Here is a 6137-nt window from a genome sequence, read left to right on the forward strand (position 1 = left end):
CGCTTCAGAAGAAAGGGACCAAAGAGAACATGCGCACCTCAGCCCCCCACCACAGTCCCCAGAAACGCAATAGGAGACAACCCCAAGGGATCTCACACCACCCGACGCGCCACGCATCACTGTCCAAGACCCGGGTGGCATCCCCAGCTCGGACAGACCCCAAAGGGAGAGAAGAAGGCCCACCAAGTTCACTGACTTTGTCATGAAATAACGTCTGTCCTTTTCCCTCCAAGGGAGGTGTGGGGGACTCTGTCTCACGGGATCACGCACAGATGATCTTGCGAGATTCGAGGAGCGAAAAGGGGCAGAGCTACGAGACCGCAAAAAGAGATTGGGAGAAAAGGAATCAGCGGGAGGCTGCAAAGAGGAATCAACCCCGGCGCTCCTTCTAGTTGGGACAGCAGCTGGCCCAGGCCCTGCCACAGGGGCCCCTGTTTACTCAGAGCGTAATACGAAGACTAAGCATAGTCTCATGGGTGCTCTGGATTACCTGGGAGCGTGAGTGCAAGCACACTCTCATGTAGTGAAGCCAACTACTTGCCTGGACCACAGTGAGTAAGCATCCAGCCCTGCCCCCGCCCAGAACTATAAATACCCCATTGGACATTGTAAGAGGTGTCTCAATAAACACCCTTGAGCACAAATCGTGTCCTGTCTTTTGTATAGACCACAACACCCTCCTCTCGGGACAGTGGCTGCCCAAAGCAGGGACTGGCCACAAGCTCAAACGGGTGCACACCCACTCCTCTACAAAAAAGACGTGCTCCTGGCATGCTGACAGCACTTACAGGAGAGAGTATGCCTGACTTCCGGTCATGGCCACCTGACTTCCAGTAGTGGCCACCTGACTTCCGGGACCGCAAGTCAGGCAGACTCGGTCCTGTATGGGCTGCTGGCACACTGGGAGCGGGTCTTTTTTTGTTTGTCCTTCCCCAGCCACTCATTGATTGGCTGGGGCAGTGCAGGAACACTTCCTGGTTGTGCAGGGGGGCTGTGAAGTGGTTGCAAATTTAAAAAGAGGTAAGTGACCCCCAATAGCTCCTTTTGTTGCCCCCTAGTATCCTTTAGCCACTGTTGTTGCTCCCAACCCCTTTAGCTTCCCTAGCCCCATTTTGACACCAGTCCCATTTAGCCCCTTCTGTTGCCCCTCCACCCCTTAACCCGCCCTCAGTCCCATTTTGCCTCTTTTTTGACCCCTCAGTCTCATTTTGTGCCTTTTTTACCCCATCCCATTTAGCCCCTTTTGCTGCCTTTCAATCGCTTTAGCTGACCAGTCCTGTTTTGCCCCTTTTTTGACCCCCTTCCAATGTTGTGCCTTTTTTTCCCCTCAGTCTAATTTAGCCCTTTTTTTCCCTCTGCCCCTTTAGCTGTCCCAGACCCGTGTTGCCACTTTTTTTACCCCATCTTGTTTTGTGCTTTTTTTTTATCCCGCCTCATTTAGCCCCTTTTGTTGTCCCTCCACACCTTTAGCTGCCCCCATTCCTGTTTTGCACCTTTTTTTACCCCCAATCCCATTTAGCCCCTTTTGTTACCCCTCAGCCCCTTTAGCTACCCCAGTCCTGTGTTCCCCCTTTTTTGACCCAGTCCCGTTTTGCCTCTTGTTTGACCCCCAGTCCTGTCTCCCCTTCTCTTGCCCCTTGTGATGCCCCAGTCCCGTTTAGCCCCTTTTGTTGCCCTCTAGCCCTCTTACTTGCTCCAAGCCCCCTTTCGCCCCTTTTGTTGCCACAACACCTTAAGACCCCTTTGTCTCCCTGTCCCTTGTAGCCCCTTGTTTTGCCTCCAGCCTTCTTTAGCCCCCTTTGTTGCCCCTCAACCCCTTTGCAGTACATTTGATTGCCCCATTAGCCATTTTTGTTAACCCCCGGCCCCGTTAGTCCCTTTTCTTGCCCCAAACCTCTGACACAGTCCCCTACCCCATTTTTGCGCAGTTATTTCCCTGGCTCGGCTCCTGTTTGGCCAGACCCCCACGCTTGGCCCTGGCTCGACCCTTCCCATGAGTTCCCTGGCTCTCTCACGTCTACTCTTGCAGTTGTGCTGCTGAATCGCTGATGACAAAACACCACGTACTGACACTTGGGGAGAGAAAAGTCTGCCTAGGCACATTCCAAAACGAGAGGGGCGGGGGGCATGCTACTTCTTAAAGTCTTCCAAACAATGCAGGCGTCCCAAGATGCCCCTTGTCAGGGGGATTGTGGTGCTGAGGGGATTGTTTTGGCACTGCCCATCATCCAGGATGACAAGAACAAGAAGGCCAAAAAATTGCACCATTAATCACAGCTGGCATAGGACATCATGAGATCCCCAAAATGCATTGGGGGCAGGCTCGGTGTAAAACAGAGGAATGCCCCCCAAAACACAACCTTTTTTTACTTACACAGATACTAACCCTCAAAATAGAGTAAAGTTGGCCACCAACCCACCCCAGTAAAAGCTGCACAGGTGGTCCTGCCACCTAAGACATGCCCTCCACACCCCAACCCCCACCACACACACACACTCTCTCACTCTCTTTCCCCCCCACCCCCATTCACTCATCCACTCTTAGCTAAAATGACTGAATACTTGCACTCACTGTTTGCACTGGTGGGTGCTGGGCCGCCTCAAACTTCCCCCACGCCCCACACCTCCCCCCGGGCAATGGAACATAAGTCGATGGCAAATGTGCGCTCCATAGGCAAAATAATGCGCCTATCATAGCTTCCCTTCTCCACTGCTCGTGCTATATTGGGATTGTCACGTGCCACTTGCCATGTATGCGTTCTGGGTGCAGAGAGAATTGGTGTGCCAGAGAGGCGGTGTGGCACTGCTCTGCCCCGATACATACACTGGCCAAAACGTTGGTGACATGTTGGAATGGCAGTGTCTTGTAATAGCTGCGCGTGTGGCAATTCTTGCCGTGATTTTACCCAGAAGCAAGCAGGTGTAGTTAACAATTCCCATACGCCCGGAACTGCCTGACAGTTACAAGTGAAATGCGCGTGCCTGGGTTCCCACAGAGCGCTCAATGCCGGAGGCTGGCCCGTCCATCGACTTTGCCAGCGACTGAAGTGATTTGCCCAGGGTCACATAGTGTAGTCGGCGAAGAAGTCGCGCTCAGCTCTATAGTTCCCTGACTGCGCTGCCGGCAACTCGGCGATTGGCTAATACGCTGGCCTTTTAAGCAACCCTGCTCAGCTGTTCTCATCGTATACCCCCGCACCGCGCTGCGAACGGTATCCGGGGCGGTCAGCCCGGGTGCTGCGGCGCCAGCACGGCTGCCGGAGTTAGCAGCAGAGTCGGTAGCCCCTGTGCACTCTGTCCCCGTTGCCTGCGACGGTGCGTAGACAAGACGGGTGCGATGAAAAGAGAAACGGCGAGACCCCCTACCTTAGTCCCAGCACCGCAGATCGAGCGAGCGCTGCCAGTCGTGCCCTGCCCGCTGATGCCAGCCCTTGCGGCTCTCTGCCCACTGGAGCCAGCGAGGAGAAGGAGAGGAAGGACTGAGAGGCTGAGGGAACAGTCGAGAGTGTCAGCAGAAGCGGAGGGGAAACGTGTCCTCCTCACAGAGCAGAAACAGAGGCTGCCTCCGCTGTACACCAGGCTGCCCACTCCTGTGTTCACAGGGTTAAGGCACGCTGCGCTGAAATGTACAACAAAACACGTGTGTAGGCAATGAAAATAGTATGCATTGAACTAACGTCAAACCTGGTAAAGCAGCAGTAATACCGCGCAGCTCCACGTGACTGCTACTACCACCGCTTTCAAGAGCTATGTAAGCGCAGGTGTTAAACGCGCATCTCTGAAGCACGCGCATTAACCAACTCAGCTGTCATGTCAAAACTACTAAGAACACCGCCCTCCCCTTCCTCCCGCCCAAGACACATGTCCTCTGAAAAGTGCTGGCTCCATAAATTGCTTCACCCACTTGATCATAACGCGACTCCTGTTGCGTTGTTCAAAATAGCGCGTGCTTGCTCTGTACTTCACTGAACAGTTTTCACCACTACCTAACCCCGTGACACTCATTGCTTAGGCCACAGAAGGATTACAGTCTAATTTCCAGACTCGAACCTTTGACGACATGTCCCACGACTACACGTCAACCCACCAAGCTATCGTGCACGTGCCAGCCACGCCGAGATTAAACGCGGCAGGTAGATCTGTTCAAATGCATTAGAGCATTGCGCTACAATAACTACATGTAATCGGCTGTACATATTGTGTGCACATATGGTACACATAGAACGTGTGCACGCGTGGGCAGCACGATATCGGGGTGCACGCCCATTGCCAAATGAGAGAGATCCCGGAGGGGTATATACATGATTAAATTGACAATATAATAGTGCCAATCGAGCACATATCCCAAATGTGACGGTATACCCTGCCACCTAGTGATAGGACCAGAAATTGCTTCAGAACGCTGATGAAAGGAAAACTGTTCACACTGCACAGGCACGCACCCTCTCCAGTGAATGTACTTCCACACTTGATGTGAACTGTTGTCTGTTCCTCTCTGCAGGAACCACTGTGCTTCTCGGTGATCTTTGTTATTCTGAGTCCACATCTTCCTCGTCACGGTGAAGGATGTCTTCTCCAAGACCCCCATTTCATTTCCCCTGCCAGTGCCTCCCGGGGAGGTCTATAAGTAGAGGTTTCACCAGATCACAGCCTGTCTACGGCAAGCAAAACCGTTCAAAGTCCGACAATGCAGAGGGCGGATGACACGGGTGCCACAGACTGTGACGAGGAGGAAGATGGGGAGTCTGGTGTCTGGCAGTTAATCATGGCCACTTTAAAACAAGCTCTACTATAATGTAAAAACGCACATGTATGTATTCGTGGAAAACAATCACAGCGTACCGAGAGGCAGAATTCAGCACAACCGCGAGTGCGAGGCCCCGCCACTTCCCAGTGTAAAGCAAATGCAGGTGGAGATGCCCACGTGACACCCAGGCACATCTCAGCCATGGAAACCCCCTTCTGCCCCTCCCCTTGACTTTTCTTGAATGATGGAAGGAGGGGAGCGAGTCTCAACTCGTATGACAGTGTTTTGCCCCCCGCCCTTACCCACTAGTGTCCTAGTGCAGGGTGTCCCACCCTTATGGCCAGGGCCAAATGACGAAGGCATGGACTCATAAGAACCAGAGGGGGCGGCTCTCCCGACGCCCAAGAGATGGAGGGAATCAGGATGGGAACACACGTCCCAGTACCAAATGAAACACCGAGGCACTAAAGTGGGCGGGGGTTTAAAATCAGATACCACCTTCCGAGGACTTTTGGTATGGTCTTCAGCGGAGGTCCAAGCTCAGCCACTCTTCGGGTGCAGAAGAAATAGACCGAAGAATTACAACCAAGAAAGCCAAGCTATGGACCAGAGTATCCACCAAAAGCTCAAAAGAAGGTCTCTGGGGGGGAGTTAGAACCCCCTGGAGATCCCCCAGAGGCAGAAAAGGGTGACAAGGGGATCTAGGGCGACAAGGGGGTCTAGGGATGACAAGGAGGTCTAGGGTGACACGGTCTAGGGATGACAATGCGTTCTAGGGATGATAATGAGGTCTAGGGCTGCCAAGAAGGTCTAGGGATGACAAGGAGGCCTAGGCTTCACAGTTTGGTCTAGGGATGACAAGAAGGTCTAGGGATGACAATGCGTTCTAGGGCTGCCAAGGAGGTGTAGGGTGACAAGGGTATCTAGGGATGACAAGGAGGTATAGGGATGGCAAGGAGGCCTAGGGATGACAAGGAGGCCTAGGGTGACAAGGTCTAGGGATGATAATGAGGTCTAGGGCTGCCTTGGAGGTCTAGGGTGACAAGGCGGTCTAGGGTGACAAGGTCTAGGGATGACAATGCGGTCTAGGGATGATAATGAGGTCTAGGGATGAAAAGGATGTCTAGGGATGGTAATACGGTCTAGGCAGGGTTGGGGTGGGACAAGAAATAGTCCGCGACACCCAAGAAAAAGTGGCCCACCCCTCACCTCAAAAAAGTGCCCACCCCTCGCCCCACGACCCTTGATGGGAAGTGATGTTATTTGACCCCACCCGAAAGTGACATCTCGGGAAGCGATGAAACACGACCTTTCACCCGTTCACAAAACAGGAAGTGGCATCAAATAGCAGTGCTCCTAAGTACACTACGAAAAATATGGTTATGATTTC

The 6137-nt window shown here is 53.0% G+C and overlaps 1 protein-coding gene across 4 annotated transcripts in view; it reads right to left on the reverse strand.

Moving 5' to 3' along the window:
- Positions 1–3582, reverse strand: part of TSPAN4 (tetraspanin 4) — a 3410446-nt gene extending 3406864 nt beyond the window's left edge. For all 4 annotated transcript variants that reach the window (XM_069624016.1, XM_069624017.1, XM_069624014.1 and 1 more), the window contains exon 1: positions 3367–3582. The gene's annotated coding sequence lies outside the window, so the exon portion shown is untranslated. The remainder of the gene's footprint in view (positions 1–3366) is intronic.
- Between the last annotated feature and the right edge of the window lie 2555 nt (positions 3583–6137).

Source organism: Ambystoma mexicanum, chromosome 11, assembly GCF_040938575.1.
Source record: "Ambystoma mexicanum isolate Mex_15411 chromosome 11, UKY_AmexF1_1, whole genome shotgun sequence".
Classification (NCBI taxonomy): Eukaryota; Metazoa; Chordata; class Amphibia; order Caudata; family Ambystomatidae; genus Ambystoma; species Ambystoma mexicanum.